General features: G+C 48.0%; 1 protein-coding gene across 2 annotated transcripts in view; it reads left to right on the top strand.

The window, feature by feature from the left end:
- Positions 1–3,227: 3,227 nt before the first annotated feature.
- The window catches only part of CEMIP2 (cell migration inducing hyaluronidase 2), an 85,369-nt gene continuing 75,184 nt past the window's right edge, over positions 3,228–13,412 (top strand). The window contains exon 1 of one of the 2 annotated variants that reach the window (XM_042965186.1): positions 3,228–3,368. The gene's annotated coding sequence lies outside the window, so the exon portion shown is untranslated. Of the gene's footprint in view, positions 3,369–3,928; positions 4,450–13,412 lie in introns of those variants that run through there. The other variant, XM_042965185.1, reaches the window with a different exon arrangement.

The raw sequence follows: 13,412 nt of genomic DNA, 5'->3' as shown, positions 1-13,412 counted from the left end.
ACGTCTGGACAAACCTCCTGTAGGTTGAAAATATCTCCAGTCAAAAGTGCATTTAGTACACCTCAACTACCCAAGAGCACGGCTTAGCCTAGCCCACCTTAAACGGGCTCAGAACACCCACATTAGTCTATAGTTGGGCAAAATCATCTCACACAAAGCCTACTTTATACTAAAGTGTTGAATATCTCATGTAACGTGTTGAATAGTGTACTGAAAGTGAAAAGCAGAAAGGCTGTCTGGGTACAGGATGGTTTGAGTGTATCAGTTGTTGACCCTCATGATGGCCAGGCTGACACAGAGCTACAGCTCCCTGTCACTGCCTGGCATCTTGGAAGAGTCTCATACCGCTTATGGCTGGACCAGGAACAGATCCAAACTGGAAATCTGAAGTATATTTTCTGAGTGCATTTCACATTCACATCATCGTCAAGTTAAACAATTAAGTCCAACCACTGTAAGCTGGGGACTATCTGTAGTTTCAAAACCATCTGCTTTATTTCAAGAACCTTTGATTTTTCATGTTCCTGATAAATATCCAAGAACAAAAGTTTGTAAAATTCTCAATGGTCAGCTACACAAAGATTCGGTGCCCTCTTTTTTTTTTTTTTTTTTTTGGTCAGTAGACTTTATTTTTTAATTTTTATCATGAAAAAAATGTATTTTTAAGTAATCTCTACACCCAACATGGGGCTCGAACTTAGAACCTTGAGGTCAAGAGTCGTGTGCTCTACTGACTGAACCAGCCAGGTGCCCCCCAATAGGCTTTATTTAGAGCAGTTTTATTTATTTTTAATTTGTAAAAGTTTTAAATGTTTATTCAGTTTTTGAGAGAGAGTGTGTGAGCAGGGGAGGGGCAAAGGAAAGGGCAGAGAGAACGGTGGACAGAGGATGCAAAGCAGGTTCTGGGCTGCCATGACCACGAGATCATGACCTGAGCTGAAGTGTGGTGCTCAACCACTCAACAGATTGAGTCATCCAGGCTCCCGTAGAGCATTTTTAGGTTCGCAACAATATTGAGCAGAAGATACAGAATCCCCTACGATCACCGCCACCAGCCCGCCTCTTTCCCGCACAGCTTTCCTGGATATTGACGTCCATTTCCTTTGGTTTTGACAACAGGTATAGGTTATGGAAGTAAAACCTCTTTAAAACCAAACCTTCCATGAAAACAGTTTATGTGATTTTTTAATTGCTATTTTTAATGCTTGAGTGCTTGGCAGGCCTGATTCCAATGGGCTCTTGCTGTGCGGCAGGTTCCCTTAACTTTGAGTCCTAGTATCCTCGTGTCTAAAACTGGAATAACAATTTGGGAGAGGATTAAATTGAGTAACATATTCAGACTGCAAGCAAAGCGCCTGGCACTTAAACATTCAGAGAATGGGCATTAAAAAAAAATTTTTTTTTTAATGTTTATTTCTGAGATGGAGACAGAGCGAGAGGGGGGCAGGGGCAGGGAGAGAGGGAGACACAGAAACTGAAGCAGGCTCCAGGCTCTGAGCTGTCAGCACAGAGCCCAGTGTGGGGCTCAAACTCAGGAACTGTGAGATCATGACCTGAGCAGAGTCAGACGCTTAACCGACTGAGCCACCCAGGCGCCCCAGAAAATGGGCATTATAATATAAAGTTGGCCCTGTGCAGGTGGTAGGATACATTTGTTTCCTGTGGCTCCTATAACACATTACCCCACACTCGGTGGCCTAAAACAACAGAAATTTATTCTCTCATGCTCCTGGAGGCTGGAAGTCTGAAATCAAGGAGTGGGCAAGACTCCCTTCCCCGAGGAGGCTCCAGGGGAGAACCCTTCCTTGCCTCTTTCTGCTTCTGGTGGCTGCTGGTGCTCCTTGACTGTGGTTGCATCTGCTTACATGCTCACATCATCTCCTGTCTGCCTTCCTTTCATAAGGGTACATGTGATTGCACTGAGGGCTCACCCTGAGAACCCAGGATAACCCCCCGACTCAAGATCTTTAATTTAATCCCATCTGCAGAGACCCTGTTTCCATATAAAGGAACACTTCCAGGTTCTGGTGATTAGGGTCTGAAATCTCTGAGTGGGGGGAGGGGGGTATTTTTCAGTTTACAGCACAGGGTGACACATTTCCTATCCTGTCTTCATAAGGCATAGTCCCAAACATTTCACCTTTGATCACGAAAACAGCCCTTCCTCCCTTCCAGTTTGTCACTCAAAATCATCTGCCTTATTTCAAGAACCTTCCTCCCTCTCCCAGAAGGAACAGTGGCATCCAAAGTTGGGTAGTTTCATTAAGATCTTAGCACTGGACCGTGTTGGATTGGACCGTGTTGCTGTTTTGGAGGCATCCTTCCAAAGTTTTAATTAATGTTTATTTATTTTAGAGACAGAGAGACAGAGCACAAGCGGGGGAGGGGCAGAGAGAGCCGGAGACAGAATCCGAAGCAGGCTCTAGGGTCTACACTGTCAGCACAGAGCCTGACGCGGGGGGGGGGGGGGGGGGGGGGGGGGGGGCGAACTCACGAACCGTGACATGGTGACCTGAGCTGAAGTCGGACACTTAACCGACTGAGCCATCCAGGCGCCCCCGCGTCCCCCAAAGTCTGAAGTCATTCGCGGATGTTCTGTAGCGCTGTTTCTCAAACTCGAGTCTTCCAGGCACCTCTGATTCAGTAGGTGGCGGCAAGTTTGGCAATCCTAATTTTTCAAAGTGCCGCAGGAGAATGTTATCAGCGAAATTTGGAAACTTTGATTTCTACAAATTCCTGAACCTAACTCATGGAAATGGGGAAATTCCCTTTCCCGCCCGCTGGGTGTATCATGGTTACATGACTGAGGTGTCATTAAAACGGCGGGGCGGGGGGTGGGGGGCGGCGGGGAAGGGCAACCCTGAAATCCGAACACCCCTATCTGTCCAGGACTCGCTGAAAGAGTTCCCCGTCGGGACAACCTCCAGTTCCGAATTAAACAGAGGATGACGACTGCCTGCATTGGGGAGGGCCACTGCTGTCACCAGCTGGGGACCTCGTGGGTCTGACTGACCAAGCCCCGGAGGCGCCCTCCCCCGGAGACCAGACTTGTGCTCGGTGGGAGCAGCTCTGCGAGGGGCGGGGAGGTGGCAGCTGGAGCTCCTCCAGCTCCGGAGCAGGAGTCCATACATAGAGAGGTCCAGGGGCGTTGGGGTGGGCGGGGGAGTGGCTTGTAGAGCGCCACTCCCGCAAGCCGCAGCCACTCCAGAGTGGCGCGGGCAGGGGGCGTGGGGAGACGTCGTTGTATTTATTCTGGCTGGAGAGCCGGTGGCCCCGGCCGCTCCGAGCTGCCCGAGGAGCTGTCCTGAGACAGAGAGCGGGCGGTGTCTTCGGAAAGGGCTAAGAACCCGGCGCGCGTGGCTGGCCAGGTGGGGGCGGCCGCGCTGCGCCGGCGGAACGCGCAGAAATTTTTCGGGAGTTCTGGAAGTCCCTTTGGGGATGATGAGGTTCCGAGTGTGGCTCAGCCGGGAGCGATGAGGGCGCTCGGAGTCCAGCTCAGCCGAGGGGTGTTGGGGCGCAGCCAGGGCTCAGCCGGGAGGCGATGGGGGTGCAGTGTCCAGCTTAGCCGCGGAGTGATGGGGGCGCAGTGTCAGGCTCGGCCAGGACCAGATGCGCGAGCAGGTTCCGCCGGGGGCGGGGGGTGGGGGGGGTGATGGGAGCCCATTGTCAGGTCCAGCCGCGGGTGAGAGGGGCTCGCGGTCGGGCTCAGCCGCGAGGTGGCGGGGGCGCCGGCTCAGGGTCCGCCGAGCCCAGCAGGAGCTTGCAGCCGCGTCCGGACGCGCTCAGCGCCGGGTCCCGAGCTCCCGCGGAGCCGGGCGGCGGGAGGAGCCCAGCGCGGCCACCGCCTCCTCCGGCCGCAGGCCCCTCCTCTGCCCCCGCCTCCTGCGTCCCGTCCGCCCGCCCGCCCAATCCGCAGCCCTCGGCCCAGCAGAGCCGGGCGGCTTGTCTGGCCGGCGGAGGCTGAGCGCGACCCTCGCGAGCCGCGGCGCCCGCCGACCAGGGACAAGCGCGACTCCCGGGACCCCGCTCTGCCCCGCGCTGCCGCCTCCTCCCGTCGTCGCGGGGACGCTCCGGCCCGCGCCGCCAGGGCCGAGCTTCTCTTCCTCCCCGCGGAGAAGGAGCGGAGAAAGCCGAGCGGCTGCTCCGGGAGCGAGCGAGCGAGCCGAGGCCCCTGCTCCCGAGTGTCGGGGCTGGAGGAGGAGGAGGCGGAGGCGGAGGGAAGTGCGCGTCATTCCCGGGAGGAGAGTGTTTCACCTCCAGGCTGAGGCTGCGGCTGCCAGTTGCATAAAAGCAGCGGTGGCGGCGGCGGCGGGCGCGGGCGCGGGGCTACCCGGGCTCTCTGGCCATGGAGAGAAGATCCGGACCCGGGGACGCTAGGAGCTCGGCTCCGTCTCTTTGGACCGCGGTGTAGGCACCTGAAGTAGCCGACGCTAAGCGGGGGAGGGGAAGGTAAGAAGCAAAGGGTCCCCCGCCCCCCGCCCCGCCTCCCCAGCTGCCTGCTGGGGCCACCGCGAGGTCGCCGACGGCGGCCCCGCGCAACACCGCGGCTCCCGGCGGCCTGGCATTTAGGCATCTGCTGCTGCCGAAATGGAAAACATCCTCCCGCCCCCCGAAGCACCCTCCCGCCCTCCCCCCTCGCACCGCCTCTCCCGGTCTCCCTCCTCTCGGGTTCGGGAGTAACCGGACTCCCCCGGAGTAAATCCTCTCCGTAAGAAAGGGTCTGGGAACCACGTCTAGATTTTCTTTCTTTCCGTCTCTCTTTTCATTACGTTTACGGGGGAGGAAACAATGGACTTTTGAAAGTCGGTGTGAACAGCCGCAAACTTTCCGGAGAGGGTGGGAGTGGGGGTGGGGGTGGGGGATAAACCCCACAGGAAGCTGACCACGATGAAAGGTTGATAGAATGTGCATTGCAGAGTCTGGGCTTCAGCGCGCGCGCGGACGCGTTTGGGGTGACCTTTGTCTCTTCACTGTTCCCCTGGGTTGGTGCACCCCACACCCCTTACCCCGCTTTGTGTTAGTTCAAGTCAGGGGAGGCTTTAAAAATCGCTTGCAGCTTTCTTTACAGCTGGGGAATATAGCCTAAGCCCTGGACCCCACGCCCAGCTTTCCTCTGCAGAGTTGCGAGGTCTTGGCAAAGGAGGGGGGTCCCGCTCTGTGAGGATCCCAGAATTCAGTAGTTAGTGCCAGTTTCTACATCCTTTGCAATAAAACCGAGGTCCTGATGTCCCTGGATGCTCTCTGCTGAGGGTTGTCTCCAGACCTCGCTGTTGAGCAGAAACCACTCAACTTAAATTCTCTGGGTAAGGTTAGGAAAACAGACTTTGATATATGTCTCCTTTCATCAGGAGTTGGGGTTAAGGATGGAGTGCTTAATAATTTTAAGAACTTTCATTCCACACAGGAGCCACTCACCGGCTTGTGTCCACTCTCCTGGTTTCATTTCAACCATGCGATGCCCTGTTGCATAATTGCAGGGTGTGCAGATGTTTTCAGGAGCAAAATAAGAATTTAGAGGAAATGGGATGGAAGGAAGTTTCACCTGAGCTGAGGGAGGCCTCAAGCCTCAGGGCAGCCAGACATACCTGTTGGAAATGGGTGTGTTAGAAGCGCATGTAGTTAGCCTTATGGTTCTTTGGTTTGGCAAAAATGGAGCTATTAATCTTTGACCCTTGAAGGAAGCTTGCTATTTTCAAAATTGGTCTGGGCATCATGCTCTAGTTGTGTGCCTTTGATTAGCTATTCAAAGGGCTCTTTGGGGTTTGCCTTTCTGGGCAAAGGAGAAGACAGTGGACTAGCCCTTCTGCTTAGTCAACACTGGGTAGTACCTTATGGTGTTGTGTTCTCAACACTAAAGTTCCTCCCGTCAGCTTTGTGTGAACCTGCACTGCAGGGTCAGAGTCTGTGTGGGTGAAAGTCTGCTTTTGGCTTTCCATTCAATCTTCCTGAAGCTGGTTTATCTGATGAATGTGTGTTTACAGACTCAGAAAATTAAGGTTAGAAGTGAATTTTGAATCATCACCTACCTGTTCTGCTTCAACAGCCAGTGACAGAAGCCACGGGCTGTGTGGACAGGGAGGTGGAATCAGTATATCCTTACCCCTTGCTTGTTTAGATTTCTTTTGTCACAGCGGAATTGTTTGAGTAAAGTCTCCTTTGTTGATGTAACCTGTACCCTGCAAATTTTCAGGAGTCTCAGATTTCATGGCAGGAAACCAGGGGACAGCACCTCATTCCTGTTCCAACAGACCTCATCTAGCTTGTTTCCAAGCTCTCTTGGGAATGGTGAGAAGACCAACTAGAAAGTAAAGTAGTTGTGGGCCGTTTCCGAAGTTGAAAGGCTACTGTTTACCAGCTCTGTCCCTCTGGGCAGGGTTCTGAAATTGCAAATGATGATACGATGAACCACAGTGCAGAAAGAGAGCATTTAGAGGATTATTATCAAATACACAGTCTTAGACTCACATGGGATACCGTATGTAAACGTGTACCTTGTAAAGTTTTAAACGTGTACCTTGTAAAGTGCTGTAAAAGAGGAGTATTGCATCACCCACCCACCATGCATTCAACTAACAATTCTCGTTCACCCATTGTGTGTCAGGCCCTCTGGAAACAGTCTGAGTGCCCACCTTGTCAGTAGGCAGGCAGAGGGAGGTGGATGGAGTGGTTAAAGCTTGGGAAGTCCAAGGGAGCCGAGATCACCTGTGTGTGGCTTCCATCTGTAAAGAAAGATGAGCCAGTCTCTGCGTTGGAAGGAAAGAGCCTAGGCTGAGAGGAAAGGAAACAGGTGCAGGAAGTGTGTAAGTGTGGGGACCGTTATGCATAGAATCCTTTAAGAATCCAGAGGAGGACCAGATTGGGAGCAGTGGGCGGAAGGAAGCAATTTGGTGAAAACTAAACTTTTCAAAATTCAGACAGAAATAGTAGGCGCAGAACACTGGTGTCAGTGGTACCATTTTGAAATGTAAAGATGGGAGTACTTGAAGGCAGAGTTCAGTCTGAAGCGAAGCTCTGACATTTGCTAACCCTTTGGTGCTGCCCAAATCCCCCAGTTCTTCACACTTTGTTCATCTGTAGAATGAGTTTAATCATATTTTATTGAATTCTTTCAGGTTTAACTTTGATTTAATTTGCTGTGCATATACTAAAGTTCCATACAAGTTAGTGCTGTTTGCTCTCGCAAGGTACTTTCAAAGTACGTTCTTTTTAGGGTACGTTCTTTTAGCCTGGGTGGCTTGAAAAGCCAAAAGTTGGTTGAGCATTCAGCTCTTGATTTCGGCTCAGGTCATGATACCACGTTCGTGGGACTGAGCTCCTCATCGGGCTCTACTGTGACAGCACAGAGCCTACTTGGGATTCTCTCTTCTGCTGTCTCTGCCCCTCCCTCTCTCTCTGTCTTTCTCAAAAACAAACAAACAAACAAACAAACACCCCCAAAACAAAACAACCAAAAAACAAAAGACAAAAAGCTTTAAAACAAACAAACAAACAAAAATATTTTCTTTTTAGAGCAATGAAGAGATCCAAATCATAACTCAGTCCAGCTGGCTCCAGTGACAGATTTCTATTTTGTTGACCCTTTCCAGAGTGTTCCGAATCCCATCTTGAGTGCAATTCTTCAGACTTCATGCTGGTTATTGTCATATGGCATTCCTCAACTTGTCCAGGCAGCTTCCCATGCCAGCCACAGGAAATCTTCTCATTGCATTCAGGTGGTGAGCACTAATTAGAAGGATGGGCTGGTGCACACAGCACCTCGATTGAGAGGGGCTTGTCTGGGGCTGTTCTGTAACTGCCGTGTTCCTCCCCCGTCTCCCAAGGCAAGCTAACCCCTCTGCTTTCCTCTATCCTAACAAGATAAATACGGAAAAGGAAGGAAAAGCCATGCATCTGCATTTTCGAGATCCTGAAAATGACCCTTACTAGTTTTCTCCATGTATAAAGAGGTGTAATTTTCAACGATGCTGTTAAAGAAAAGGCTGTTCTCACAGTCAGAACAGTCGCTGTCTAGGTGAAACTTGAATCTGTAAGCACGTCTTGCTTTAATGTACTTGCCTTACTCCCCACTTGAAATGAACTTAAGCTCATCTGACAGTGTAATAAATTGCCTTTGATAGAAATCCATACTTACATATTTCAAACTATCAGTTCAGTGTGATTTTCTTGGGGCGGGAAGCAGTACAAATGTAAATCAATTTTCAGGGACATATTGGATCTTAGCCTGTAGTTTGAAAGGGCCTTAAAAATAATATTAAAATGAGGAAATTGAGACTCAGAGAGGCTAATTAGATAAGGTCATATAGTAAATTAATGGCTGAGCAAGGGACAAGAACCCCTTTGTCCCTATTTCCGGTCAGCATTTTTTTCCCCCCTCTAATGTACTCTAATTAGTTCCTGTTTGCTTTTGTTAGCAACTTAGTTATTTTAATGTTTTAATGGTGAAATGATTTGCATTCGGGCTGAGAAACCCATTGCACCCAGCTTTAAAGCAGATACTCTTTTTTGTTAGGGAGGACCTACACATGACATGATGCACACAGTGGGGGTGATGTTACTCGTAATACATTTCTGGCAAATAGGGAACTAAATGTAACCATAATGTTAGCTTTACTTGCATTTTCCATTAATAGTACACAAATTTAAAATATTGTAGAAGTGCACATTTTTGAAAAGAAGTAAGTTCCTGGAAACATTATTCAGATTTGTGTTGTGAATCATAGGTTAAAAGTATATTAGAAATATGTTGGCATGTTCTTTTGTTTTCCCTGTGTTTGCTTTGGGAAGCCATTAATGTTGGTTGTCAGGAACTATGTTCAGCAAATATTTTATTGCATTCCTAAGATGTACAAGGCTCTGTGCTGGTTGCTGTGAGCAGTGCAAAGACGAATGAAGCATAGGGTCTTTACTAAAATGTCTCTTTAAAAAAAAAAAAAAATGGCCCAGACTGGGACGTTGTGTATGACTTAAAAGACACGGAATTGTTGTCTCCCACCAAAATCCGTCCTTTGATCTGTTAGGCAAATCTGCATTGAAATTGTTATTAGTTAGTCTAACCTTGTAGCCAGATTTGTAACATGACACTTATTTTCATTACGTTGTAACAAGTGATAAACCTTTTATATTTATTTTATCAGGGCTCCATCTCAGTTTGGGCAATAAGTAAAAATTTGGCAACATTTGGGGATTTTATATTATGAAAAGTTTGCCTCAGGGATCTTGTAGCAGTCTTAGCTTTAATAAAGTTTTTAAAATGGTGTTAACACTGCATAGAAGTGTGATTGGAACGTTTTTGCCCGAAAGGATTGCAATTTAAGATGATCCATACTGAGCCACCGAGAAAAAAGAATTGTCCCTATTGACTCTGAATTTGATGTAAGTATCTTAAAACACATGAACATCCACCACAAGCCAGATGTCTTGGTCACGTCTAGTTATGAAGTCTGTCCAAAGAGTAAGAAATTGTTATTGATTTGAGGGCTCTTGCCTAATTATTGGCTTGTACTTGGAGACGGCCAACCTTCTGTTGTTACAGTGGCCCTCACTAACGGTGACTCACTTCCCTCCAGAATGAGTCGTTTTTTTCACATACAGTGGGGTTGGGGTTGGAAAATTAATTATTAACATTTTAGGGAGTGGAAAGATTAAGTTTAGCACAAGGACAAATGCCTGATTCCTGTTTCAGAAGGAATGAGGAAAATGAGTCTTTTTTTTTTTTATTGTGGTAAAAAAACACACTTCTTATTGTTTATTCATATCACCAGCGCCACCTCTATAAAACCAACTTCATATGAGGATTTAAAAAAATATATTTCATTAGTGCAAAAGACACCTTTAATTGTTCAGTGGGCACTTGGTGACGGTCATTCGCCAGCCCCCCGAGGACATGCTGAGATAGAAACGAAGGGCTGGTGATGTTGAGAAGCTAGCAGTTGGGAGCAAGTAGGGTGTGCGTGAAGGTATAGCTGGAAAGGCCAAATGGAAGATGAATCGTCTTTTCCGCATGTTAATAATGTCTTTTGATTAATGTTAATAGCTGCTTTCCCAAGTGCTTGGACTGATTTAGATACTGCCTGTCCTCTCCACGTGGTCGTGCTTCACAATGTACAGTCAGCTCACGGATAACTTTCCCCCGCTGCCTACTTACCATGTGGTCTGAGCTTGGCTTTAACCTTAAAGTGTTTCTTCTTGCTCCCTGCTTGTGTTTGCAGCCGTTGAGTTGATCACGTAGCCTCTGTTTGCCTGTCCCAATGCTGCTGGCTGTGTTCTGTCCCTGCTCTGCTGTGCAAAGTCTAAACACTGCTCTAGTGCTGAGTAATTGCTCATTCACTGGCCCTCCTTGCTGACGCTCTGGCACCGTTGAGTTTTGATGAACATTGAGACTGGAGGAGGTGTGATATGGTCCCTTTGGCAGGCCTAGATTTCACATGCCCCGGGAGACCGGGCACTGTGACTGTTTTTATTTCGGCCGGGCACTCATCTGCAGGTAACACTCTGCCTGCAAGCCTTCCAGACACTACGAAAGACTTCTGTTGGTTTCCCCACATAGTGGTCATTGTTGGACAGTGTGTTGTCATTTCAGTGGCAGAGTTCAGTGGTAGGTTTCACTTTGCACATCCAAAAAGAAGCTATTAGTAGTAGTCTGGTGATACGCATTTGGGTAAGTCAGTTCGCCAGGGCTTTTAAAAATATACCTCTATTCCATTCGTTGAGATCTAATAAACTCAGGCGATCACCTCTTTAGAACCCCCCAGCCCAGTGTCTGCTTCACGTGCATTGTAATGACTTCTTTACTTGGCTCATCTCCTGACACCCTCCACCCCAACACTGAGCTCTGAGCTCGTTGAAGGTAGAGAATTTGTTTGTGCACCACTGGGTCCCTGTCATCTAGCAGAGTCCTTGTCTCATAAGAGATGCTCAAGCCTGAATGTTTTTCCTCTTGGGCAAGCCTTTACTCTCAGTGGGGAAAATTGTATTAAAAATAGGCTCGAGGTTGTCGGTGAAAGAAACAGGACATTTGGATTCTGGTCCTGGTCCTGCCATTGGTAGGAACTTTGCTTTGATGCTGGATTGAGGGGCCCCAGATCACTTCACTCTGGGCATCTCATTATTCATCTGGGATATTTCGTAGTTTGAAAGGCATGTCCAAACATACCCGTTATATGCTTCCTATGGTCCCTGTATCTTGATGTCTGTGTATCAGGGGATCATGGACTTTTGGTGTATCTGTGCTTGTTTATCAAACCTATCTCTGTTGCCTTTACTTTTTTCCTCCCTTTCAACATTTAAGCCAACATAACTTTCTTGGCTCTTTCTTCCTGAGAAGTATTTTCAAGCTTTGTCCCCAGCGCTCGCGGAGAATGCAGCCTGCAGACAGTTCTGCCCTTTGCCGTAACCTTAATTAAATCAGCCTCCCTCAGGTCAGACGTTGGCTTCGGTTCTTTCTTTCGAAGGCCAGCTGCAAGGCTGATGACACGCCTTCATCTGCCATTGTGTGCCTCTGGCAGCCATCCGTCACTGTCAGCAGGGTGGAAGCCTCTGCTGTGTCCTCCCAGCCTGTGGGGAACAAGGGCGAAGGGGGGTGGTCCAAGGAGCATTGGGAAGGAGGGTAGAAAGGGGGCAGCTTTTCAACAGAAAGGATTAAGGAGAAAAAGGAATCTGAGGAATAATCATCAGGAAAAAGAAACAGACGTGAAGAGCAGAGGACTGGGAGGTAAACTGACCCTCTCCTTTCTCCAGCTTCCCAAGTGGAAGCCTTGTTCTTTCTTCTGTTGTGTTTACCCTTAGTTCTTTCCTTCCAGCCAGGGCCTACATACTTTGCTCTTTTAAGATTTATTTTCAACGGGGTAAGGAGTGTGAGATATTCTTCACTATCAGCCTTTCTCCCCTGTTGGTCTGAAGGTCTGTCTTTTCTCTTTTGCTTCCCTTTTGTTGCCCACGGTAATGTTCTTCAGGCTTTTCACTCTGTCAGCCATCTTGGCTTTGGGGTCAAGCCTTGCTTTTCATGGAGATGCTTAACAGATTTGGAAAAGACGGGATTAACGAGCGTGTGTGGTGTCAGGAAAATCAGACATCTGCCTCCTGTATCTTGCGTAAATGGGAGGACTATAAGAATATAATTAAAGATATGTCTTAAAGGTCACCTCTATAACTTTAAGATGCGAAAGTGTTCACTTGGTTCGCTTTTGGGTGTTAGATATCATAAATAAGACTCTTTGTTTTGAGGGATCTATATTTAACAGGAGAGTCCAGTGTAATTTGCCGAGGATATCTCCACTTTAGTGAAATTGTAGCTGGCTTGCTAATCTGAATTTCCTCCATGCAGGCCCATAAACTCAGTATTTATTGTTTTGTTGTTTTTAACATAAGCCACCTCTTTGTATTTTGGTTAATTTTTGTTTTCTGGGGGTCTACTATTCCCTGACTGTAGTATTCCAGCAAAGAGAGCAGAGCTTAACTGAAAAGTGAATTTCTTTTTTTTTTTTTCTGAAAAGTGAATTTCTGAGCAGATACAAATGTCTCCTAGCTTTTATTTTTTCCCATTTTTATAAAACTTGATAAAAAATAGGATTTTAAACTATACAGTCACCAGAAGTACACAGTTATTAAAAATGCACGCATTTTACTTGGTATCTCCTCTTTTTGCTTTAAAGAATACTTATTCTGACTCAATATTTACTGACCCAAAATGATTTTTAGTCAACATAGGTCTTTTGAGGAGATTTATAGTTTTAAGATATTCATTTTAAAAAAAATTTTTTTTTAATGTTTATTTCTGAGAGAGAGAGACAGAGCATGAGTGGGGGAGGGGCGGGGGTGGGGGGAGACACAGAATCCAAAGCAGGCTCCAGGCTCTGAGCTGTCAGCACAGAGCCTGATGCGGGGCTCAAACTCATGGACCATGAGATCATGACCTGAGCCGAAGCTGGACGCCCGACCAACTGAGCCACCCAGGAGCCCCTAAAAGATTCTTTATAATTTCTCTGTATTGTATTCAAAAAAAATTTTATGTTTACTTATTTTTGAGAGAGAGAGAGAGACAGAGAGAGAGAGAGGACAGGGGAGGGACAGAGAGAGAGGGTGATATAGAATCTGAAGCAGGCTCCGGGCTCTGACCTGTCAGCACAGAGCCTGACTCAGGGCTGGAACTCACGAACTGGAGATCATGACCTAAGCTGAAGTCAGATGCTTAACCTACTGAGCTACCCAGGCTCCCCTGTATTATATATTTTTTTAATGTTTATTTATTTTTGACAGAGAGAGAGACAGAGCATGAGCGGGGGAGGGGCAGAGAGAGAGGGAGACAGAATCTGAAGCAGGCTCCAGGCTCTGAGCTGTCAGCACAGAGCCCGACGCAGGGCTCTAACCCACGGACCGCGAGATCATGACCTGAGCTGAAGTCGGACGCTCAACCG

This window comes from Panthera tigris, chromosome D4 (assembly GCF_018350195.1).
Source record: "Panthera tigris isolate Pti1 chromosome D4, P.tigris_Pti1_mat1.1, whole genome shotgun sequence".
NCBI lineage: Eukaryota > Metazoa > Chordata > Mammalia > Carnivora > Felidae > Panthera > Panthera tigris.
This window is presented reverse-complemented; position numbering and strand designations above follow the sequence as displayed.